This window comes from Trachemys scripta, chromosome 7, assembly GCF_013100865.1.
Source record: "Trachemys scripta elegans isolate TJP31775 chromosome 7, CAS_Tse_1.0, whole genome shotgun sequence".
NCBI lineage: Eukaryota > Metazoa > Chordata > Testudines > Emydidae > Trachemys > Trachemys scripta.
The window spans coordinates 2,548,010-2,574,406 of NC_048304.1; positions in this window are offsets into that span (position 1 = coordinate 2,548,010).

The window sequence follows — 26,397 nt, forward strand, 5'->3', positions numbered from 1 at the left end:
GACTGGTGTGGAGAAAGTAAATAAGGAAGTGTTCTTTACTCCTTATAATACAAGGACTAGGGGTCACCAAATGAAATTAATAGGCAGCAGGTTTAAAACAAACAAAATGAAGGAATTTTTCACACAACGCACAGTCAACCTGTGGAACTCCTTGCCAGAGGAAGTTGTGAAGGCCAAAACTATAACAGGGTTCAAAAAAGAACTAGATAAATGCATGGAGGATAGGTTCATCAATGGCTATAAGCCAGGATGGGCAGGGATGGTGTCCCTAGCCTCTGTTTGCCAGAAGCTGGGAATGGGCGACTGGGGATGGATCGCTTGATGATTCCCTGTTCTGTTCATTCCCTCTGGGGCACCTGGCATTGGCCACTGTCGGCAGACAGGATACTGGGCTAGATGGACCTTTGGTCTGACCCCGTCTGGCTGTTCTCATGTTCTGATGCAGCGGTGGTGTGCAGCTGCATTGCACTAGCAGGAGCTCTCCAGAGACTCCCTGCTGGCGGGAGCCTCGTCTCATGCCTCTGGTCCAAGCACTGTCATCTTGCAGTGTGGATGTGCAGATCCGAGTAGGAAGGTCTGCGTAGCCCAGTGTGGGCATGTCACCACAGCTGTAAAACCCAGGCTTACAGTCCAGTGTGGATGCCGAAGCACAGGTCCGGAAACAGAGCTGACAAGCCCAGATTCCACGTCCTGGGCTTAGTGCCGTGTAGACAGACTCTCCAGGGCTCCCTGAGCCTCCCTACGGTCTGTGGGCTGCCACTGCATGGATTGACTTGTTGCTGTTGTGTGAAAACTACCTTCAAGATCTCAAACCTTCTCTCGAGAAAGATTTCAAGTGTAATCTTGCTGTGTAACTTACCAAGCAGTTCTATTTGATCTTGGTGGAGGGAAATGCATGCTATTCTTGCAGGGTCACTTCCCCTAATGAATGGCTCATTGATCCATGCTGGAAACACTCAACCTTGTTGGCTGTAGGGAGTGGAGTACAGACAGGGAACTCTCTTTCCTTTCCTCCATAAGCTGATGGTATTGATTGCTGCAAATCCAATAGATTCATTAGGGGCTTTTTCAGATTTTCATCATTCACAGTGTTTTTGAAGGGAAGAAACAAATAGCCTTCACTAAGCCATGCAACAAGGAACTGGCTGCGCTTCCTTGGCTTTGCATCTCATGTCGCAAAATGTACTTACAGGAGGAACCCGTAATAACGTGAGTGGTCCCTTTGACTGTCATCGGACTTCTTACTTGAGGAAGGTTTACAGGGTTGGGCCACTGGTTTTTAATGGGCAAGTCCCTGCTGTGCCATCCCCATGCCTTGTGGAGCCACCTTGTCCCTGATTTCTCGTGTGGCTAGGGAGGGTGATGGTGGAGGGTAAAACGCAATGAGCATGCACCGGAGACAATCACAGTCCCTCCATCCAGGGGAGCTCTGGGACTGTTTGCCTCCAGTGGCATATTGTCCCAAAGAGGGTGGTCAGGAGGCTTTTGCCTCATCCCACCCGCGCTCTGCACCACGCATCCAGCTGCAACCTAACTGCTGGTGCACCATGCTGATCCCCAGATGCCCTAGGAAAATTGGGGGGGGGGAAGGGATAATGCTTATTAAGAACCATCCCTCCTAGTGTGACGTGAGGTGGGGCCAGTCTGTGCTGCCCACAATGCGGTACAAAGCCTTAAAGGTGCATTCTGACCAGTGGTGAAGATGGGCTGCAAATCTGTACTGCTCTTAATGAAGAGAAATTCTAGTAGACTCAGCTGAGACCAGAAACTCATTACACCTGTGGTGTACAGCCAGTGGGATTTGAACACAAGTCTCTCTAAAGCAGGACGGAGCCCAGTTCCCTCTCTCCTGGGCTAGGCCAGAGGAAGAATGGTCTTGGGTTTAAAGGCCTGGCCTGTGATGACTCAGACATGGGTTCACTAGCAGAGATGCTTTGGGCAAGTCACTTAAGCACACGAGTGTCCTTAGTCTTTGTGCCTCAGTTTCCCATCTGTTAAATGAGGACAATACTTCCTCTCTGCCAGCCTTTGTCTTGCCTGTTTCGATGTTAATATCTCTGTCTCTGGCTATATGTTCTGTACAGCACCTTGCACAAGGGGGCCCCAAACTCTGTTGGGGCTTCTAGCTAAAAGCACTCCTGTCATAGCGATTTAGCCGCTCCACCCGTCACCTTCGTGCTCCACTGTTCTAGCAAAGCGAGGGCCTTAAAAGAGAAAACGACATCAATACACTGCAGCCTCGGATGCTTGTTTTTGTTTCCCCGGGGATTCAACGGCCCAGCCAACAGTGGGCTACCACTCCAGGATACTGTGTGCACGTGAGAATACAGTCTGTTTCTATGAGGGAGTCAGAGCCCCTTCATGTCTTTTTTTCACATGGTTTGCTAGTCCAGATATATTTACTACATGGCTTTTTGGCTAACTATTTTCACCGTGGCACTGATGGAGCTGTTAATAAAGTGTGAAGGTGCCTTGAAGGCACATTTTGAGTCTTAAAGAAATGATCCACCTCTAAATTGCAGATACTGTAGTAAAGTGTCCTTTCCCTCCAATACGAGGCGATAGCATCTCCCATTGTAAAATTAATCAAACGTCTCTTGGTGACAGAAACGTTAATTTAAATTTTTGGTCACAATTACAGAGAGAGTTATTGCAGCCTCTGACTTGTAATTAGTTTCTTTCTTTTCATCGTGGTGTTTAGTGTCATTTATAATAGTGATAAATGGAATATCTACCTGACTCTGTTTTTTTAATATATAAATTACATGAGGCTTAAAATATCAACACCTTTAGATAAACAGGAGAACGGGGGAGAATCTATCTTCTGTTTTTAAACACTTACTGCTGTGCTTCAGATGATGGACAGCAAGAGATCAGAGCCCAGAACCGTGAGGTTCAAACCTGTGAGATGTCCCAGTGGTGGAACTGGAAATAGAAAACGAATAACGCTGGGGTGGCCGCCAGCTGCAGAGACTGGGGGCCATTGCCATGTGACCAGCGGTGCCAAAGGTTGGAATACTAAGCGAGTGACAGTTCCGTTCACGTTTGGAATGCAGGCCACCTGCTGGAGGCCCCAGAAGCAGAAAATGGGGAACAGCCCAAGGGCATCAGAAATAGGGCGGAAAAGGGAAGACCCCTCAGTGGCGTAGCCAGGTTCTACCAGCAGGGGGAGCAAACAAACAAAAAAAAAGGCGCCGTAGACTGAAGGACTTGCCGCCGAAGACCTGGAGCGGCTGAAGGACCCGCCGCTGAATTGCCGCCGAAGACCCGGAGCGGCTGGGGTGAGTGAAAAAATTAAGAAGGCACCACTTTTGGGGAATGTGCTTAGTGGGGAGTGGCCGCTCCCCCTACTACCCCCCTAGCTACGCTACTGCTCCCACCCCCAAAGACATGAGAAGTGAGGAGTAGGAGCAGGGCCACCAACTATCCCCAGAAGACACTGAGTGGGGTGTGGGCCACCTGCTTGACCCCTGAAAGTGACACCCTAATGCTGGAGGAAAGAGGATGCCCCTTGGCCATGGTGGTCACTGCACCCAACATTGCCATGCACCTACATCTGGGGTGGAGCAGGACACAGCAAGGCTGAGCAGAGTTTCAGTCACAAAGGGATGACAATCGGGACAGGGTGAGTATGTGTTCCATGAGAGAGAGGAGTTTAGTTATTTAACAGCGAAGTTAGTCAAACTTGGAACAGGTTACCTGGAATATCCTCCCAGCACCCGGAGTCTTTCAGTCAAGTCTGGACGTGTACCTGAAAGATCTGCTCTGGTTCCGTGACTGAGCTCTGAGCAGGGGTCACTGGGGGCCATTTGGTAGCCTGGCTATCCGATCACAATGCTCCCTTCCGGCCTGACCAGCTGAATCTGGGAGAAGCCTTTGCGAAGCCACTGAACATTTGCATGCTGCTGTAAGCGGACTCCTCCACTGACCTTTAGGGCCTCACCTCGCTAAACTTTGGAGGCCAGGCTCCTTTTCTAGGCATCACCTGTTCATTTCACCAGCTCCACTTATTGTCCTTCCCCTGCAGCAGATTATACTTGCAAATCTATTGATTTAGCAGCTTCTTGTCATGGCCTCATCCTTACTGCCGCTCAGACTAATGAACAGCGATGGGCTCGGAGGGGCCTGTTCAGCAGCGGCTAGGCCTGTGGTGTGCCACCCGGTGCTGTTCACGGTATTAGCAGAGTCCTGTCAGTGAAGAGAGCCGGAAAGAAGAGAGTTGAAAGCCCGTGTTGCAGACAATGGGCTCTTTAAAGCTCAGACAGGGAGCTGGGGGTGGGGAGAGCAGGGTTTTTTAAATTCCTGTCAGAAATTAATTAAGAGGCTCCTGTAATTACAATGAATGCACACTGTCGGTCCCCAGTGGCTTGTTTCTAACCATGGGCTTATTATTTAGGCTTTCATGATAGAAACAAAAAGAACCAAAGTAACATAATGGGCTCTGTTATTTATTTACAATAAAAATAACACACAGTACTTGGGTATCTTAGGAATTTAGCAGCGGGGTCTTTAAGAAATGGGTCTGGTTATTGCTTGTTGTAATCCCTTCCCTGTGCACGTCAGGGCAGGGGGTGAGCCCAGGCGCTCTAATGCACTAAAGGCAGCATGGCCGCTGGGAGAGCACAGTGCCCTCATGGATGCATTGTCAGACACCAGGCAAAGATCAAGTGCCCCCAGCCCCAGGGAAATATGGCTAGCTCCAGCTGCTGCCTGACCTGGAGTGAGCATTCCTCTCCTAACATGGGGATTTAAAATGCTTGTGAATAATTTGAGGGATTGGTGGCCGCCCACCAGTGATGTTAATGGAAAAACTCCTGGGGAGCACTGGTTTGCATCCTTAGAGAGTACGCGCAGGTTCCATTTATAACTTGGATATTCTCAATGACTTTAAAAAACTCCTAGTCTGATACATTTGAAATGAAGCTTAGGGCTCTGTCTGTGAAATGACCCTGTCTTGGGCTTAAGCCACTCTGAACTCAAAAAATACAATAGTTTGTTTTTTTTTTTTAAATTAGGACTTTCTATTCTTAAACACACAAGTTCTTTGACATAAGAGCTTCTTCAGCCTGAACTCAGCAGCAACCACTTCAAAGGTGAAAAGAAGCAGGCATTACAGCTCAGACTAAAATGGGACTTATTGATTTTTTGGCAGGAACTGAAGGGTTTGTGGAGTGACACTGACTTTCATTGGGCTCAGTACAGAATGCAGCTTTGTTCTTTGGTGAAAATTTGAGAACTTTTACAGTCCTGAAACATGGGCCCCAAAGTCTAGTGGAAGAGGAGATGGTATGCAACATAGATCCAGGCTAAAAATATCTATCTGTGCTTCTCTGACCCCCCTCTCTACACACACAGAGACACTTTCCTCCTTGTGCTACAGATCCTTTTGATGGTTTTGGTTTTGTTCCCATGAGAAGTGAAGTTTGGAAGGAAAACATCACTGAGTTGTCATTTAAACCGGACTGCGGCCCCAGACAATCATCAAAAGGCATGTAAGCCTAACATACCGCCTCACTATACACATTGTTCATTGCATTTCCTAGCCACGTGATGTTTAATTTATATCATAATCTCCTCAGGCCTTCTTTCTGTTGTCTCTAAAGTGCTATATATAGCTATGGTGTTGCACAGCTAAATAAGAATGGTAAATAAATGAATCCCAGAAGCATAGAAGAGGCCGTCCTATGATAGCACACATGCATGATCGGTAATGTTACGTGATATCATGTAACATTTTGGGATTACTAGCAATGCATAAGTACTCAGCTTCAGACGCAGTGACACTGATAAAGACAGTGGAGCTGGCATTGTAGATTTCTTTATTGGACATAAGGATGGTAAAAATGTCTTGGTTTTCAAATGACCTGATTTGTGCAGCACCACAAAGAACTTATCCTTGTAACCTAACTCATGACATTAGAGTAAATCATCCGATATTCTACTAGCGGAGGTTGAGCCTAGACAGTTCCGTAGAGTGGATTCTCCAGAGAAACACTGCTCTATAATTCTATATTCTAAATATGCAAGCAGAACCTATTTAGCAAGTCCCATTCCAGCTCCTTTAGTGAGATCGTTTTCCGATTTCCATACTAGGCCAATCTTCCTAAGGTGCTGGGATATCTAATGTAATCACAGATGTATTTACCACACTTCGCTGTATTTAGAGAGGCTGTTAGACCACAAAGACTTGGTTTATTTCCAGGGCCACGTGGTGCAGCTTCCTCACTGCATATTCTTCTTCCAGATCGGAGGAGGTGGTGCTGACAAAGAGATTTGCAGTGAGTACATTTGTAATTGTCTTCTGCTTCGCTGCTTACGGTATCATGATGGTTGCTCATTAGCACAATACATTTCAGTATTTATGATGGCTCTAGGCATATTGATCTTAATATAACACAGTAAAATGCAACGGATAACCTGTGGCCCTGAGGAATCAGTACCAGATGCCATTAGAAGACCTACATACTCTCGTATAGTATCTACTGTATTTCTGTATGAAGACAATGTTTCGGGGCAAGTCACTTGACATAGGGTGATGTATGCCTAGTGAAAAACAGCTTACCTGCTTGGATCGTATGTGGGAAATCGACAAACTCATCCCTTCTGCTTTCCCTACCGCCTGACACCTGTCAGTGGTTCGCCATGCATCATTGTATTTTATTGTGGACAAGAATGTAGGGCCATGGGATCAGCTGATAGCAGTCTGGAGCCACACTGATTTGCACCAGCTGAGGATCTGGCCTACAGCCTCTCTTCTAATAACACTGCTCTACAGCCAAAATGCTTCTGAAATAAATGTAGTCCAACTTTACTAATTCTGGGTCACTGAGAACGAAAATGATGCTTAAAATTGTTGATTGGCTCTAGTTTTCAAGATATGCTATTGGGTCAGTATATACGACTCTTGACTTGGGAATGGCGGAGGATAAGTGAGTTATAAAGGGAAGGGATCTCAATTTAAACCAGAAATGACTAAAATATATCTTTGACTGGATCTATGAATAAATCTATGACTGGCTTTGGACAGTACTTGCTTTTTAGGCAAAACAATGAATGATGCAATCTGAAGCTGGTATTGCGTCATACATGATATGAATTGCATCATGTTATTCCTAGACGTCATGGATGATGCAATCATAATGAAGCTTACATCACTCTGCTGAACAAATTGCCTTATATCAGCTCTAGAAATCATACAGTGTCGTGCTCTCTTATTTGTCAGTGTTTGATTTTGCAAAGGGACACATTTCTGTTTAGCCAAAGTGAGCAGAGATGCCTTGTACTTGTGTGAACAGTGCAGATAACTTTTGCTATGTTTGTGGTGAAATGACTTTTGCGTCACAAAAGCGCAGTATAACCACTATGGTTAAGAAAGCCTATCACCTTTATTTTGGCTGCAAAATTGGAGATCAGGACAAGAGGTGGGTCCCACACATATGCTGCAACACTTGTGCAACAAATCTTCGCCAGTGGTTGAACAGGAAAAGGAAATCTATGCCTTTTGCAGTGCCAATGATTTGGAGAGAGCCAACAGATCATACCAGCAATTGTTACTTCTGCATGGTGCCTCCAGTTGGGAAAGGTGTGTCAAAGAAGAAAAAGTGGACTGTGCATTATCCAAACATTCCATCAGCTATACGCCCAGTTCCCCACGGAGAAGGACTGCTGGTTCCTGATGCACCAGAATCATTCTCACTTGAGTCAGACGAGGAAGAGGAAGAGGATGAAACTTCTGGTCCTGAACCATCAATGTCACAGGACCCACATTTTCTCCCATCCTCCTCCTCTGAATCACACCTCAGAACACAAGGTGAACTGAATGACCTTGTCAGGGATTTGGAACTACCCAAGAGTAAGGCAGAGCTGTTGGGCTCCAGACTACAGCAGTGGAATCTCCTGGCAGGTGATGTTAGGGTTTCCATGTTCCATGACCGTCAAAAGGATCTTGTCCCATTCTTCTTCATGGAAGGTGATCTTGTAGCCTGCAACAACATCAATGGTGTGATGGCAGCCCTCAACATCGTTCACGATCCAGATGAGTGGAGACTGTTCATTGATTCATCGAAGACGAGTCTTAAAGCTGTTTTACTGCATAATGGCAATGCTTTGCCATCAATTCCAGTTGGTCATGCAGTCCATATGAAGGAAACCTATGACAACATAAAACAACTTTTGAGGTGCATAAACTATGACCAACATCAGTGGCAGCTTTGTGGCGATTTGAAGGTTGTTGCTCTCTTGCTTGGTCTGCAGACTGGATACACAAAGTACTGCTGTTTTCTCTGTTGTGCAAGAGATTCCCACTACATCAAGAAAGATTGGCCACTCCGACAGTCATTGGAGCCTGGGAGGAAAAGTGTTCAGCATCCACCACTTGTTGAATCAAGGAAGATTTTGTTACCACCCTTACACATCAAGCTGGGTCTGATGAAGAACTTTGTCAAGGCCATTGACAAAACACAAGCAGCTTTCAAGTACCTCCGTGGAAAATTTCCAAGGTTAAGTGAAGCTAAGATAAAGGAAGGTGTCTTTGTTGGTCCTCAGATTCATGAACTTCTTCGAGATGATGCATTTGACCATGTATTGTGTGGCAAGGAAAAGGCGGCATGGAAAGCCTTCCAGTTAGTGGCAATAAATTTTCTCGGAAACAACCAGGCAGACAACTACAGGTTGTTAGTGGAAAACCTCCTCAAGGCATACAAAAGCCTTGGTTGCAACATGTCACTAAAGATACATTTTTTGCACTCTCATCTAGATTTTTTTCCAACGAACTGCGGAGCAGTGAGCGACGAGCACGGCGAGTGATTTCATCAGGACATTGCAACAATGGAGAAACGCTATCAGGGCAAATGGAGCCCATCAATGCTTGCAGACTATTGCTGGACAGTGACAAGAGATGCTCCAGTTAATGAATACAAGAGACAAGCCAAGAAGCGCCGAGTAGACACTGAATAGGACTAAACTATGTACATAATAGTTTTTGCCTTTTGTTTCATAATAAATTTAATTTATATAACACTTTTGCTGATTTTTACAGTGTTACATAAACAGGACAGGTGAAATATTATCATGTAAAACAACCATAAACACATGAAAAGACCTAGGTTTACAATTTATGATTAAAACTCTACTATCTACACAATATACATAGACATAAAATGTAAAAACTTAAATATCCTAGAAACAGTAGCTAATCAGTTGTTTTAATTGTCATATTTGAATTCAGCACATCAAAATACCTAATAAATAGCACATTTTATCTCTGAAGCAGATGACTTCTCAAAAATTGTAGACCAGTGTAGTGGCAGTGTCCACCCATCCTCCCCTTTCTTGCTATTTTTTTTCTTCTTGTTTCCATGTCTTTGCAATCACTTTACTCTTCAGATGTCTCTGAGGTTCAGTTACATTTAAAAGACAAATTTGTGATACTCTAACGTATACTTCATTATTCTGCCAGAGATGTAGCATGATCCTCAGTGCAGACCAGGCCTGATCTAAAGCATGCCAAAAGCCACGTTTTTTCTGTTGAGCAATATGACAATTCCATGATATAATGAATTACACACAGCTGGCTTCTCTATGGCCTAAGAATTCTGCTTCATTATCACCATATCTCTGCTATCTCTTAATAATCTTGCAGCCATCCTCTGCTTGCAGGCATATCATATTATTCATATATCGGAGTAAAAAATGATTTGAAGATGAGTGCGGAATATGCTTTATTTGTGGGTAACTGAGTGTGTAATGGTGTATAAAGAGTCAGGAGTCTGGTACTTAACTACAGTGTCTCTTCTGCTTTCTCGTTTTTCTGCAAGCCCCAACGAAGGAGGAAGTGCTCCCTGAACAAGTGTCTCTATTCTAGGTTCTGGAAGACCTGCTCCTATCATTTGGGGTTTCCCCCCAGCTCTTTTTGAGATAACAGCTTTTAGAAATTTAGTGTGAGTAATCAAATATAAATGAACGTAAATGGGATAACTCACATGCTTCACTAACTTGTTTGTGTTAGCCTGGATATGGTAGGCTGCACAGGACTTCCTGTGAAATAGAATTCCCTCAATTCCCAAATGGGCATGTCTACACTTAATGTGGATCAACGCTGCGGCAATCGATCCACCAGGGGGTGATTTAGCAGGTCTAGTGAAGACCTGCTAAATCGACCGCAGATCGCTCTGCCGCCAACTCCAGTACTCCACTCCGGAACGAGAAGTATAAGGTAAGTCGATGGGAGACATTCTCCTATCGACCCAGCGCGGTGTAAACACTGCAATAAGTCAACCTAAGCTACGTCAACTCCAGCTATGTTATTCATGTAGCTGGAGTAGCATAGTTTAGGTTGACTTGCCCCGGTAGTGAAGACAAGCCCAGAGAGTGTAGCTTATTTCAAGGAAATAGCCTGATTGACTTTGATTGTAATCCTCCATCAGATACTGCTAGGGCTGTAAACTCACGTGGCTTTAATTTTTTTAAATGAGGTTTTTTTCCCGATGCAATTGAACTTGCTTGACCCGAAGTTTTTATTGCCTTTGTGCTGGGAATACTTAGAAAATGCCTTGAATGTTTGATTAGCATTTTTCCCCTACAGTGAGATATATCTTTATGCCATCAAATATCCCCTGGTTTAATATCAACTCTAGTGCAACTGTGGATTTTAATTGAATTAATATACCAGACTCAGATGCCTACAGGTGGAACGCTCAACCATCCTTGAAATTACAGGCTGGGATGCGGGATGAGATTTATTTGGAGAGCAGTGTTGTGATTAAAGAGTTGGTCCTTGCTTCTGTTAGTTATATGGAATTGTGTAAGATGGGTGACATCACAAGAAGATACTTGAGCCAATCCATAACACTCACTTAAAGATCTTAGCTCAATCTCTAATGAATCCGGTGGATGTGCTTCAGAAACTCGTTCACAACACAGTGAATAGATATTTGTTTAGATTCACATATAAAAGTAATTCCAAATTCTGTTCTGCTTGTCTACCTGCATTTCATCTCTACTGCTTGAGACATTTAAACTGGAACAAAGCACTGGGGCATGTGCTATAGGGGATGATCTAGAATTGGTAAGGAGGAATGGTCTGTGTTCCCATTCCAGATTTTGGGGAATTAAATCAACTGGGAAGGAAAAAAAAGAGAGTAAAGGAGAGATGCAGCTGTGTGTTGTACTCACAACTCTCCTCACTTCCCAACCTGCTAACAGTGCTGAAAAGTAGGAAACCTTTCTGCTCAGATGTACTGTATGGACATTGGCCATGGCCAATGGCATTTCAGTACTATATGCCACTGGGGGTGAGGGGAGGGAAGGTGGAGCTCATTTTCTAAAAGGGAGGTTTCCTTCTGCAATTGACTGTTGGGTCGGAACCGAGTCCCTACTGCTGTTTCAGCACACGTGGATGTGAATCAGGTGGTCAGAGCACTCTGACCTGCAATTGGGGTAACATTTTCTAAAGCAGCTAAATCCTATTTTCAAAATTGACATAAGTGCTCAGGACACGGATCTGCATGGCAGGGCAAACTCGCTCTTGCCTGCTTTCTGGGTCACAGAAGAGACCTTTTTCTGGTAAAGCACCTTGTGACCCTCTTTCCCACCGCTTTTACCGACTGTGCAACCTCGTTCCAACAGTACCATGGCGCCCTCAATGCCTGAGTCAGGGGGGAGAGAGCTCTCTTGTGGCTCTGACTCGACAAGCCTGTCTGCCGGGCTCCATCTTTGCTTCCTTCCTTCCTGTGCTTTCGGCGTTATCTGGGTGAAGGAGTTCACTAGCCTTTAACTCTCTCCAGTCCATCCCAGCCTATCCATTAGGTGGAGTTCCTATAGTCAGGTGTGCTCCAGGGCAGCTCACAGGAGTTCCAGCGATGGGCGCGCTGGTCCCAGCACTCCATCTCCAGGCAACCGGACTGTGACAAAGGTGTGTAAGTCCCTTTGAAAATGGGACTTGGGTGCTTTTGAAGTTTTACCCTTGGGTGCAAAAATGAAGTCAGAAATTGCACCACCCCTTATGAGACTTGACTTTGTGTTTCTTTTTGCCTCCCTTCAAACATCCAGGCTTTATTGACCTGAGCAGGGGCAAATCCTTACAATATGTCATACGTTAAAGGTTTTGCTGTTATTTTCAATAAACAGAAAAACTGTAAAATTCTACTCTCCCCCCCCCCCCCGCCCAAATGTTTTTCCCTCCCTATTCAACAAAGTAGATTTGAGGGGAAATCCACAAAACTGGTCCGGAGTTCGTTAACAAATGAAATCAATGTAATTAATTTCTCTCAGGGGAAAATTTTCAATCCCAGCCCTAAACTTGTGTGCTTGTACATTTTGGAGTTTGCACATGCAAAGTGTATTTGCAGTGTACACCCTTGAACACTTATGCACATCCAAGTGCTTAGAATTTGCACACTCAAAACCCACAGGGACACATGGGTTTTGCAGACACACATTCTGACATTTGCATATGCAAGGTTAAAGTTAAATGTTAAAGTACGCAAGCAGCCTATACCTACCAAGTGCAGTGTTTACACCAGTTTGGGTGCAGGAAAAGTGGAGGCTTTGGCTAAAAATTTGGTTTAAGAAACATGTTGTCTGAGTTGGTTCCTAGTGCATCTAGTAAAAGTCATTCCATCATCCCCTTGTTAGTAATTTAACCTGTAATCAGGGGAACAACAGTGCTTCAGTGCATTAACTCCTCATTCTCTAGTTTTATAGCACCTCACGAAACACAGTCTCTGGCAAAGTTATTAAGAGCAGCACTTACCAGAATGCAAATTCTTGTTGAGATGGAATTTCCCCATGGCAAACCCATAACAACTGTCCTTCCTATAAAGCTGGAAGATATAATTGTATTCAGTTCCTTCATAATGAAGTTGCTTGCATATTTTAAATGTTGAAGTGAGAAAACAGGCATGGAATCCATGTGGAATTTTTATTTCCATTTAGTAATAACTTAAGAGGACTGAAGGCAATATGAAGTGGGATGGACTAAAGAAGAGCTATTATGATACAGAAATTCAATAATTCATTAATAATTTTCATTTGTATTCTGGCCTTTAAGGGCTTTGTCTAGTTTGTGGATAAGAATGATTGTCTCTGAATTATATCATGTTGTCTTAACTCCTCTGCACTCGTGAACTGAATTTCCCAAAGCTGGAAGTTAATAATCAACATGAAATAAGCTTCAGGTTTAATTTCTTAGTGGACAAATGTTGCTGATCACATTTATCAGTTCCTAATGGGCATCAGTGTAATCAGCAGAAGCTACTTGTTGTGAATGCAGAGGGGCAAATTAATGTTATCTAATGTGATCAGAGTTTTAGGATCCGATTGCCTGCATGGTGGAAATAGGATGACACATGACTGGTATCTATTGTTGTTCCATGTTTGCTGACGCCTACCCCATATGATCAGCAGAGCGGGTGGAATTTTTTGGAGGGAGTGGTTGTACTTTTTGTGACCTCTGGAAGCCTTTCATTTGGAATTTATGAACCATTAGCCAAAATTGCAGCATTACAGTTTTCAGCTCCAAGGTATGAAAACATTAAACACCTCTGAAATATTATCTTTTCCTAACTCCTTTGTCAGTATATAAGGGAAGTCTCCAGGACTTTAGGGTGAAATGATCCTGATTAGATTAAAAGTCTAGTTCTGTCAGTAATTTTACTATGATGTTTCATTTAAAAATATGCCAGATCATTTGAACGATGATCTCTTTATCTTTGTACTCTTTTTGCACCTAATCACCAATTTTGACAGAGTATATAGGGCTGTATTGTGCTCTCAGCTCCAGTATACTAGTTTAAAGCTGGAGTTTGATACTTCACTGAGTGGCTGCGTAAATCAGTTGGGATTTGCACCATTATAACTTTAGTGTAGAATCTGGCCTAGTACCTCTAAATAGACCTTAGTATGGTGTTATGCATCTACTAGTTTTTTTACAGTAAACCAAAAGGCTGCTGTTGTTTTTAAAGGGTTAGAACTGATACTTTTCTTTAGGGTGAGGGTTTTTATTTTCCCAACTCGCTGTTGGAAAGCAGTACCCTGCAGTGATGGGAAGATCAAAGCAGGAAACAAGCAGCGTGCTAACAGGTGCCGTGCTGAGACACTGAATGATGTCAGGGTAGAAATTTTACTTGAATACTGTTATACTAAAATCTTCCCCCATCTCCCTGTCTCCTGCAGCTCTCCAAGTGCCACCTCCCCTACCACCCATGCTCTCATGGGCTGCATAGGAAAAAGCACAGAGTTGGGAATAAGAAAACGACAAATGAGCAGAATGAACTTTTTGATCTAGGGTTTTGGTTCAGCCCACTGTAGAGAAGGGAACCATCTCCACATTCGTGTGCTCCATTTTGGTTGGGACCTTGATCCGCTTCACCTCACCTCATTCTTTTAAATTTAAACAGCCGTCCTCTCAGAAGGAAGATAAGTCTCAGAGAATGGGCTCTGTTTACTTTGGTATTAAAGGACGGTTTCTGTATTCAAATGGAGTGAATCTTCAAGAAGCTAAATATCAAATAGAATTGCTCAGTGCCTCCAGCGCGAGCTGGGTATGATTTTGATGGAATCACATGGACAGAGTAGGTACAAAACAGGTCACGTATCAGAGGCACAGTGTTGGGTAACAGATGGCCAGACTGTGATTTTATATTTTTTACACCACTTTAGGAGCCTACCGTGCGTTCTACAGAGTGTTTGTTTCTTTCCTCCATTGTAATAACCAGTTTAGCTGACAACATACTGATTTTGATCCTCGGTTCCCTGCTCACCAGGACTGTATTTTCAATATCTACTTTGTATAAAAATACAATGTGCAGGCCACATCAAATAAACTAATTAAGGATTAGAATGAGAGAGTGTCAAAATGCTAGGCTTAGCCGTGGCAGATTAAGCAGTGCATAAGAGACATGGATCTAAGAACTAATGGGTTGCCATAGTAACAGGTGAATCAATACCCCTCAGTTGGTCAGAGAGTTGACAGTAATTTCTGCTGGGTCATAGATTCAGGAAGATGAAGTTCCACCCAGTACAACACAAGAAATCTCTGTGGACTTTTTGACAACAGTGCATCCTACAAAGTTTGTATGAAAGATAATATTAATGCCCCAGGTCTGGTTGTTTACCTTGGCAGAGCTAATTAGATATTGTTCAAGTCAGAGACCATTACATTTATCCTTTCGTATCCTTTCTTGCTGGGTTAGCTTTCGAAACAAGCGGGCAAGTGACTTCCCTTTAGCTTAGTAAGCGATGGGTTCACAGGACCCAGCAGCGTGAGGAGATTAGATTGCAGCAAAGAAAACTTTGAAGGCTCTGGTTTACTGTTCAGACGCGGCTCCCCTTATCCAAGCAAAAACCCTGATGAAGTTCTAAGGCGTTTTAGTTTGATTAGAGAGAAAGGAGGGTCTTGTGTCTAAGGCACTGGACTGGACTCCAGAGTCTCCCAGTGGGACCTTGGACAAATAACTTTATCTCTCTGTGTCTCTGTTTCCTGCCTTTAAAACAGGGCTAATAATCCTTCTTTTGTCTTGCCTGTTTAGACTGTGAGCTCTTTGGGTCAGCGACTGCCTCTTATGCTGTGTCTGTAAGGGGCCAGCATGACCGTTCATACCGATGATAACACACAGGGAGAGGGAGCACAGTGTGTGCAATGAGAGGAATCCTTAAATCAACCACAGGAGAGTGCTGGGAACCCTAAACGGCACCAGGATGGCGTGGTGATGGGTTCTGGTTCCTTTGGAACAGAAGGAAGCAAATAACCAGAAGCAGGCAAATACCCAGCACAGAAACATGAAAAGGGAGCAGGTGACCAACCACAGTAGACAGGCATTTAGTGCTTGCAGGGAAAAGAGAAGGGCAGCAGAAAAGCAGAGTGAGTTAATACTCGTCAAAGAGCTAGGGGGAATAATAAAGACTTTTACAAACATATCAGGGGGAATAGAAGTACTGGCGAGAAAGTAGGGCATTTGTTAATGAGGGGTCGTGTTAATGAGGGCTCGAAATTGGCTGAGATACTGAAGTCCTGAAATCCACCTTCAGCAAAAAATCATCAAGAAAAGAAGTTTGGGCAATTAGGAAGTGGGGAAAATGGTGTAAAAATAGCCGCTGGTAATTAAGAGCAGATAAGGGAATGCCTAGAAACTGAACAAAAAGGAGCTGATAGTGCAAGCAGATCCTTGTTTCTTTGCTGGGGTCATCTCCTAGAATTGGGGCCATGCACATTAGCCAGGTCCGTGGGTACGATTCCTGATCCTATAGAAGTCAGTGGGGACTCTGCTGTGGCCAGGTGACACCCCTTAGTGAAATCAGAGAACTGGCAAAGAACCACTGACAATTATAGTGGAGAAGTCATGGAAAATAAGGAATTCACCACAAGCTCGGAGAGAGAAGCTAGGATGATGCTGATCTGTGGCATGGCAAAGTCACTTCTCTTCTGTGCTGCCCTGCTTTGAATTAACGGCTGGGGCATTGCTGCTGCAATGGGAAAACTCTTCAATTATGCCACATGCCGTCCACATATATAATCACAGGTGAGGGAGAAGGTTTGCTTAAACTTTAATTAGCCCCTTTTCTTGGCTGTGGCGTAGTGCAGGAGGAAAGCCTGTACCAGGAGAAAGATTGTACGTCTCCAAGCCGCACTCTACCTGCAGCTGGCTTCTGTACTAGTTCATACGTAATGGTGGTGAATAATTATATCTGGCTGAGTAGAACAAGAGATCTTTTTTCAAACCCATTTAAAGAAAAATGACAGCCCGTGTAGCATATAATGGAGTGGATGATAAATCATAAAATGGGGGGAAACAATTGTGTTACTCTTGCTGATATGAGTTCCTGTTCTGAAAGTTCATATGTTATATTTTTGATGACATAAATTTAATGAAACTCTTTTGAAAAGCTGACCAGAAGTCAATATACAACTCAGCCAAAGAAATTTCCTAATGCCTTTCTTTGTTTTTATAATAGATCTGTTGATGTCTCTGTCTGTCTCTCTCTCTCTTATTAAGCCCTGTGATATGATATTATGGTGAAATTACATCATGGAATAGGAGCTCTAATATAGCAGCATTATCAGAAATGTCACCCCTAACAAATTAGCAGTTGCAAAGTTTGCCCTCCAGTCACAGAACCCTGTTCCTTTTGTCTCTGATTATAACTTATAATAACAAAGCATATGATGTAAATGGCTGCAAGGTATGTTTCCAGTTGATAAGCATGCAACATGTTTCAGTAGGGATACGGGGGAAAACAGACTTTTTTTTTATTCCAAACAAAGGATTTCTGGCCTTGGGAACTCCAACTGCAGCTGCTGTCAATATCAAGAAGATGGCTTTCTTTTTCTTTTCTTTTTTAACTAAGTAGAAAAACAGTCCCAAGTACCTTGTTATGTGATTCACTATGTTTTTTATTTTTAAAAAAATGGTAATTAACTCCCAAGGAAATTGATTTATGATGGAGAGACTCCAGATTTCAAATGAGCAAAACGTAGTTTACATTTACAAATTCAGAGTGGAAGAAAAGCAAGGAACTGATATGACAAAGATAGCTGAAAGACTTATAGGACTGGAAGAGACCTCAAGAGGTCATCTAGTCCAGTTCTCTGCACTCATGGCAGGACTAAGTATTATCTAGACCAGTGTTTCCCAAACTTGGGATGCTGCTTGTGTAGGGAAAGCCCCTGGCAGGCCGGGCCGGTTTGTTTACCTGCCGTGTCCGCAGGTCCGGCCGATCGCAGCTCCCACTGGCTGTGGTTCACTGCTCCAGGCCAATGGGAGCTGTTGGAAGCTGCAACCAGTACGTCCTCGGCCTCCGCTGCTTCCAGCAGCTCCCATTGGCCTGGAGCAGCGAACCGCGGCCAGTGGGAGCCGCAATTGGCCGGACCTGCGGACGTGGCAAGTAAACAAACTGGCCCAGCCCGCCCGGCCAGGGGCTTTCCCTACACAAGCAGCGTCCCAAATTTGGGAAACATGATCTAGACCAGGGGTCGGCAACGATCGGCATGCGGCTCGCCAGGATAAGCACCCTGGCAGGCCAGGCCAGGCCAGTTTTATTTACCTGCTGACGCGGCAGGTTCGGCTGATCGTGGCCCCCACTGGCCGCGGTTCGCCATCCCGGGCCAATGGTGTAGTAGGTGATTTCTGGGTACCCGTCTTGCTCTGTCAATCTGTTTCCTCACTTCCCCAGGCAAAGACTGTTGTTATTGTTCCTTTTACAGGAGTGGGGGAAATGTTCAAGTTATGTTCAGGCATAAACTGCGATGAAGAATAAAATACTTCTTGCCTTCATGATCTGGGCTGGCGCTCAGCTTTTCCCTAGATGCACAGGGACAACTTCTGTCAGGTTGGTCTGTTTTGACCCAGGCTCTCTTCTCTGGGCCTGAAACTTACAACTGAGCAGGGGGTAACAACATTATTGTTATTTCCCTGTATCGCAGTAGCTCCTAGGATCTCCAGGCATGGACCAGCCCTGTTGTGTCTGGCACTGTACAAACACAGAACAAAGAAAGCAGTCCATGCCCCAGAGAGCTTACAATCTAAGTGGAAGATGAGACAACACAGATGGGGAAATACAAAGAAACAGTAAGACAATACTGGTCGGCACGACAGACTGTGATCTCAGCTCACCGGTGACCTACCCACTGTCAACACATAAAGTCATTGTTAGACTTCTGAGCTGCGTATCCTCGGTGGAATTCCACCCTGTCATGCCAGCACTTCAACAGTTACTTCTTTTCTTCACTCTCACTTCCCTCTGCAATTGAAGGAAGAGAAATAATATGCTTCTCCGGAACAATAGCTGTCATTATTTCACCAAAGAGGACACTCTGATCCAGTCCAGATTAGATAAAACAGGATAGTTTTCATTTTAAGATGCATCAGTGAAATTGTACAGAAGATCAGTTCAAATCTTAGCCACTTCCCTCACCCTGTCTGTCTGTCTGGTGAAGCTATTCGAATAGTGGAGGCTGTGGATTAATTGTTGTGGTTTAAGAGTAATTTTACAGCAAAATCTAGCTGGGAATTTTATTTTCATGTGGAGAAGTAAAATGGTGAATAAAACTATCAGGCCAGGTCCTCCACTGATGTAAATCCATGTCACATCATGGAATTCACTGCAGTGACTCTCCTAGACACCTGCTGAGGATCCGGCCTTCACAGGGAACGGAATTTGAAAGACTAGTGTTTGCCATCAGAATGAGTCTCTAGCCATTCTTTAAGGAGAAAAGTTATCGCTTTGGGTGGGGGAGAGGGAAGCCAGGTGACTGGTGAGGCATGCCAACATGAAAGGGCCAGTGTCTCTGTTGCGGGTCAGGCCCCTTGCTGGTCTCCCCTGCCCCCCTTTCTCAGGGTTGCTCCAAACATTCCTCAAACAAATCCCATGTTGGTGTAATTTATTATTACATGTCTCCAAGGTATCAGCTAAAGGCCCATGGTGTAACTCGGAACACCTCGGGTTCTGTCACTCTCGACTCTTCTTCAGTGCCCAGTCTTCTTTCAAACAGCGCAGTAACTGGAACCAGGACTGGGGATTATTAAGTCTGGTGTCCCTGCCTGTTTCTTCTCAGCTCCCTGCCCTGAGTCCAAGATGGTGGATGCAGGGCTGCTCCTTGGGGGCCTTCTTTTGTGGAGTCTCTTCCCTGCTTCAAAGACTGTCCCTTCCCCAATTCCTCTCCCCTCCACCCCCCAACACACCCTTTCCTGCAGCTCTTTATAAGGAATGCCTTTCCCCTGCTCAGCTGGTCTGACCAGTGTACAGATCTGAGTCAACAGATCTGTGCCATATTTGGCCCTGAATCCTATACTTTCTTTAAGATTTCCCATACCTGGAATACCTACCACCGCTGTCTAGCTCCCCAGCTGGGAGTTTAGTGCTTGAACAGAAACTGTCCTTTTAGCTGTCACCAGGGATTGAATCCAGGATCTCCAGAGCTAAAAGCGTTCGGCCTTTAGAGCTTGGGCTAAAGGCCAATGAGCCTAGCTGGCAGTTGTCGCAGATTCATATCCTCTGTGGATCAGGCAGTAACAAACACTCGCTAGCTCGCCCAGCCTTAAGACTTCAGCAGTTCCAGGTCAGGGGGCTGCTTTAATCAGACTTCTTTGGACTAGGGTCGCCAGCCAGGAAATGCTGTGTTTGAATAATGGCTCTGTCACTGATTTTGATGTGTTGCCTTGGCCAGATTACTTAGAACTTCTAAACTCCAGTGGCTTAGGAGCACAAATCCAGTTGAAAGCCAATGGGACTTGTGCTCCGAAGTCACTTTTGAAAATCTCACCCCAACCACTCTCTGCCTTGGTTTTCTCCTCGGCAAAATCTGTATGTTGATATTTACATACCTATCTTGCAGCGCTTGAAGATGGATAAGTTAGAACCAGATCTTCCGAGTGAAGCCCAAACCAGTGTGTCTGCACATTTCTGCCACGTACATGAGGTGAACAAATATGCCATGTGCAGATAAATTGGGGGAACCCTGGAAAACGTGACTGATGCGAGTGGCCTTTTTGATTCCAGTGGCCAGCTCACATGTATGAGTACCACTCACCATGTAAGGGGTTTCGGGGCTGAGCACCAGAGTTTTGCATGCACCTGTAGCAGGTGAGAGACTTTGCTGTCAGAAGTGCTTGTGTCCCTAAGTAAGGCGTGAGAAACTCTTCTCGGGGCTTTGAGAATGTTCAGTACTCGGAAAGGGCTGGTATCATTAATATTTATTTAATCGGCCTCATTTTGCTTTGGCACATTCTGAATAGGGTGTGAATTCATACGGTTTGTTTTTTTCCCATCAGTATTGCAGGCTTGAACCATGTGAAACCCAGTAGGCCATTTCCTTGTAGGACTTAGATCTCCAAGCTTCACTGGACTCGTCCGACAACAGAAGCTTTATAGCATAGGTTTTCACCACCAAATGCTTGGTTTCCATTAACAACCTTACAAAAAGGTCAGTGTATTACTACTATGTGATTCCCAATGATAAATGAAACACATTACATGTGCAGTAAAGACTCTATTTATCCTTGATATTTTTTTTTAAAGTCCCAGCAGGTTTAATGTGAGTAGGTTTGGTTGACCTTCATAACAAATCAGAAATAAACCCCAATGCATTCCCATGAAGGTGAAAAGCATTGCGGGCATTTTTGAAATTGAAATATCAACATTAATAGGGAAGAGCTCTATTAACAGGGTTTGATAATGCTAAAAAATTAACGTTCATCAAAAGCCAGGTGCCAGCACTATTTCATTGTTTATCAACAGACTCATAAAGAAACAGAGTTATTAGAGGATCTGAAATCACTCAGTAATTCGGCTGCTGACGTTGATGGATGGCTCTTGGCTGTTTCTCTTTGCTAAAGCTGCTGACGGGATAAATGTTTTATTCATGAGGCCCAGGGAAGAAGGGATGCCAAAGAAACTCTTTGAGATGTCAAGCAAGTTATCAGGTGTTGTTAAGCAAAGGAGCTGAAGTACTATGTTTTAGTGTAGATGGACTATGAACATATCCAACAGTGATACATCAAAAGCCAGGATGCAATTTTTTTATCCCCTGTGTAGTATATGGAATAATGAGCTGTGAATATGAGCCTTTTTATTTACTATCCTCCTGTACACACATTCATCTCAACAGCTCTCGGTAAGAACTGTTACAGCAAAGGGGATTTTCACACCTTGTGTTGTAAACTTTCCTAATTCACTTAGGACTGGAAACCAAAACTGTACTTAGAGGCAAAACTCTACCAGCTCATAAATTCAGATCAAACCTCAAACCAGCACAGATGAAAATCCACCTGTAAATTGCAGCTATAAAAGTAACAAATGAAAAGACAGCAAGTAGATTCTCAGGTGACTCCTTAGCGCAAAAATTTAATTATTGAATGAGCCTTTTATCTAAATACTGAATATCAGGGAGTTTTGTCCTCAGCCTTGGGGGGGGGGGGGAGGAGCTTTTTTATTGCAGGCAATTTGCATAAAGGGCCAGATCCCAGCGGTGTAAAATGACATAATGCCAGTGGAGCTATGCTGGTTTACATCAGCGGAGGATCTGGTGCACAGTAATTTGGGTTCCTTTCAAAGGACTCTTGCCTGTTGTATCATATCACTTTGGAGAAGGAACCTTTGTTGATTTATGAAGGAAAGTGGATTAAATCACTGTTTTGTATAAAGAATTTTAATGAAGGGGTCCTTTGGCCCGCAAGCTCTTGCATGGATAAGTGTTTGAATATTTCATAATCTATATTAATAACTTCTTTTAAGTGCCTGGAGTCTCAGAAGAGCAGAGCAGATGAGCTCTTGATGGAACCAAACTGTCAATCTGAACAGGATGACATTAGACAGTAGCTGCGGTTCCAACTCTAACCCTATGAAATGTGCCCGCCTGCCAAGGGAGCAGCAAAGGGGAGTTGAAATGTGCCTTACCAGGAGCTCTCGAGAGTAAAAAAATCGGAAAAGGTATTAAAAATGAGTAATTAAGCACTGAAAAATGATAGATAATGGTGAATAAAAACTAGACAAGGGCTGCACTGCCCCTGCTCTTTTGATTTGCGAGGATCCAGTCCTAAAGACCACAGGCATATTTCTCATGGGTCCCAGTTAAAAATCAAATACGGTAGACTGACAGTGGAAAACTACTGTCAAAAAAGCTGTCAAGATGTATCAAAATATGTCAGAGTATTAGCTCTCTTTATCTGTCAAAGCCATTGATTATTTTCAGTAAAGAAACCCGCTGACAGCAGCTGAAACTGTAGAATTCTGTACAGCCATGATTTGGTTGACACATGTCACTATTTCCTAAACAGATGAGTCAAAGATATATTTTTTTTCTTCACTGAGTCTGCAGAAGGCAGTGTGCTTATATCGTGTCCTACAAAACGTAAATGATGTAAAAAGAAAGGAACATCCATTAGCCCTTTGGATTTTCAGCACTAAGAGGCCTTTCTATGTAGCGTATATTTTAAATGTTCTTGTTTGCATAAAATCTTCAATTTTCCTGTGGTGGATGTGACACACTAGAGGGATTTGCTTAGGTCCCCTGAACTAATTCAGATAATCAGTGAACCATATTGGTCCTGCTCGTGATCACAGCTGACAGTGTATTGTTGACTACAGGAAATTTCTGTTTGCTACCCATTACAAATCCATGCCCATAGCACAAGCATTAATATTCTGCAGACGGTGTGTTCAAAGTACGGATGGACAAAGTAGGGGAGGAAAACCTGGACTCCAGGCTCTGACACTTTGCCAGTTTCAGAACCAACCAAAGTTGGACTGCACTTTCACCTGAAATTGGCATATAATCGTCTCCTTTCCCTTTGCAGTAGGTTTGCAGTCCTGGGTTCCAGCGGAGAGCAGGATCAGAAGTGTTGGAGTCTTTCCTGGCATTTTGTGTATCAGAGTGCCCACAGCTGGAAGCAGAAATGGAAAAGCCAGAAGTCTCGAGAGACATAGGCAGAATTTCCAGCCCATTTTCAGAGAGGCTCAGATAAGCAGGCAGAATTTGTGAGTGTAGTTGAACTAAGTATCAACTCGTGCCTATCCAGCCCATCTGGGATACAGGTGTGTATCTATAGGAGAATATCCTATGTGGTTCATCAGAACAGAAACTTAGGAGTTAGAGATGGAAAATGACCTACTGAATGACCCAATCCAGTCCCCTGTTTAGTGCAGGGCTGTTCCCTACAGATCATTTCCTAGTATTTTGCCCTGGTTTTAAATATCCCAAGCAGGATTCTCCCTCAGGGCTGATGTGTGTTGTGCCTGGCTGCCTGAGGCCCCATGGACCTTTCTAGCAGCTGGGTGTCAGCGGAGTTCAAAGGCCAGGTCCTCTGCACTGGAGACCAAGATGTGGAGTGGTGTGGAGCCACTAAGAGAGTTTTACATCCCCCCAGAGGTCCCTTTCCACACGGATACCCTGGGTAGCCTGTTCACCAGCTTTCTGTACTGTAGAGCAGACTTGGGACTGTATACAGTCCAAAGTTACCTTGGCCATTTTTGCTGCAATGTTGCCTTGCAAACTGGTGTCTGATCTGCTAAACTCTCACTCCTAGGTCTCTTTCAGAATTGCTGCTTTCCCAGTGACAGTATTTGTATCATTGGATAGCTGTATTTTTGACCACTTACCACCACCACCCCACAATGTACTAACGTGTCCCGTCCCCACCCCGCAGGGTAAATTTCCTTTTTGTTATTTTCTAACCGTGTTTCTTATCTCTCTGTTGGCCCTTTTGCTTCTATTTCTCTGGCATCATTGGTATTTGAAACTCCTTCAAGGCTAGTATCGTCAGTGTGCTCTCTTTTCCAGATCAATAAGGAAGATATTTACTAACCTTGGGCCTTGGTGTTCTCTGTGCTGTACCTCACTGGGCATCTCCCTCAGCTCAGTACATTGTTGTTTGGCATAATGTTTCATTACAAGGTACTTTGAGTCATATTTGAAAGTGTAACCCAATAGATGCTCCACTTACAAAATTTGAATTTGTCCAGTCAGAGTGCTTAATTGACTGAACCCAAGGCATCTCATTTTAGAAAAAGGTCTCCTCTCGTGCAGCTTACCTTCATGTGGATATTTCGATTTTCAGTTGCTAGGAAGTGCAGGTATGGAAGGTTTCTTTTTAAATTGATATTTTAAAATAGCTTTAAAAAAAGAATTTTACTTTCTGATTTAAGGTTGCCCTGATGTCTCCTTATTTCAGTGTCCTTACATTCCCCTTTTGGGCCTAGAAGCGCAGTGCTTTTATGTCTCAACAACATAGTTTGTGAAATAAAAACTCCCATATGAAAAGAGACATCATCGGGAGCAATAATTACTATAGAGAATGATTTAATGTGATGCACCTTAACACAGCAAGTCAAATAGCAAAGAATTCTTCCCAGCCAGGACGTGCATTAGCAACCATACTGAGAACTCACCGTTAATTGGCTCACTTGTTTCTCCGTAGATAAAGCAATGTAAATTCAAGCCAACATTGCTCTAAAATAATCTTGCCCTTTGCTTATTTTACATAATCAGAATATAGGCAGCTCCGAAGGCCTGACTCAATGTCTACTGAAACCCATTGAGTTGGATGGGCTGGCATAAATCCTTGGTGTTAGTCACTCTATAGTGAGACTGTATGTCTCCTGCTGCATCCGTCTTTAGTGATGTTTGCCGGTAGCAGAAATCCGAACATTCGCTGGTCTGGATGGTAGAATGATGATGCTTTGTGAAACACAAAGAGAGCTGGCTAGTCCTAAAGAACCTTGAGCCTAATGTGTTGGAAGGGAAAGCAATCCGCCATACAGGTGATGTACTCTAAACCCGCGAGCTGCGTACAAGTCATGACTTCATTGGGGTTTCTTGCACTGCGTAAAGCTAAGCGCATGCGGTAACCCTAACCTAAACACTAACTGGGGCCTCAGATTTTACTTCTCTGCAGCCAGGTCCATCATGGGTTCCACTTTGTTTACTGTAGGAATAAAGGTGTGATCCGTTATGGCAGTTCCGAAGGACCTGCTAGTCCAGTACCTGTCCCTGACCTGGACAGAATCAGATGCTTTGGAGGACAGTATAAGAACCCCAGCAAGCAGATGTGGAATAATCTGCCTCGCCACATAGGTGAGACAAGGTGGGAAGGTAATAGCTTGTCTCTCTCACCAGCAGAAGTTGGTCCCATAAAAGATATAGCCTCACTCATCTTGTCCCACTGATACCCTGGGACCAGCATGGGGACAACCTCACAGCCTCTGTAGGTCTCCTCCTGATCTCTGTGGCCTCCCAGGGAGTTCCGCCCAGTTGCACCAGTTGAGGATCTGGCCCATGCTTCTTGTGTTGATATAGACGATGACTAAAAACAGGCACATCCCTGGCCCCAGGCATCTTGGCAGCATTCCTTGCAGGCTCCCGGGCTTCTGAACTGCTCACCTGATTGCCTGCTGCCTCAGCACCTTGCCTGGTGAGCTGCTACTGAGCTGACGCTCTCTGGGACCCACCGCTCTCAAGGATTCCCAGCACCCCAAGGAGCTGAGCGTCTGGCTTCCAGCTGGCCAGTCCCTGGGGCTGCTCTCCTAAAGGGTGGGTGAGTGGGCAGCCAGGAGCTGGGGAGCCACTCTGAAAAAAATTCAAAGTAGTTTTGTTCATTCTGCTCCAGGATGATTCCCCACCCCCCACCCCACAAGAGTTTCTGAAGTTTTAGCAGAATGGAAAATCCCATTCCCATTCAAGTGTAATGCATGCCCACATCTGTATGCAAAGCCCTCTTCCCAAATGCTCCATATCATCATGTTAAAATGGTGGACATCCCAAATGTATCCTGGTGAAACATGGCACCATCAATTGCAGAGTCCGTATGAATTACGAATGTATTAATAACGTTGAAAATTGGCTCAAACACGAGCCATCCTAGACAAGCTAATGCCCTTGTACATAGACTTTATTATCCATTAGTACAT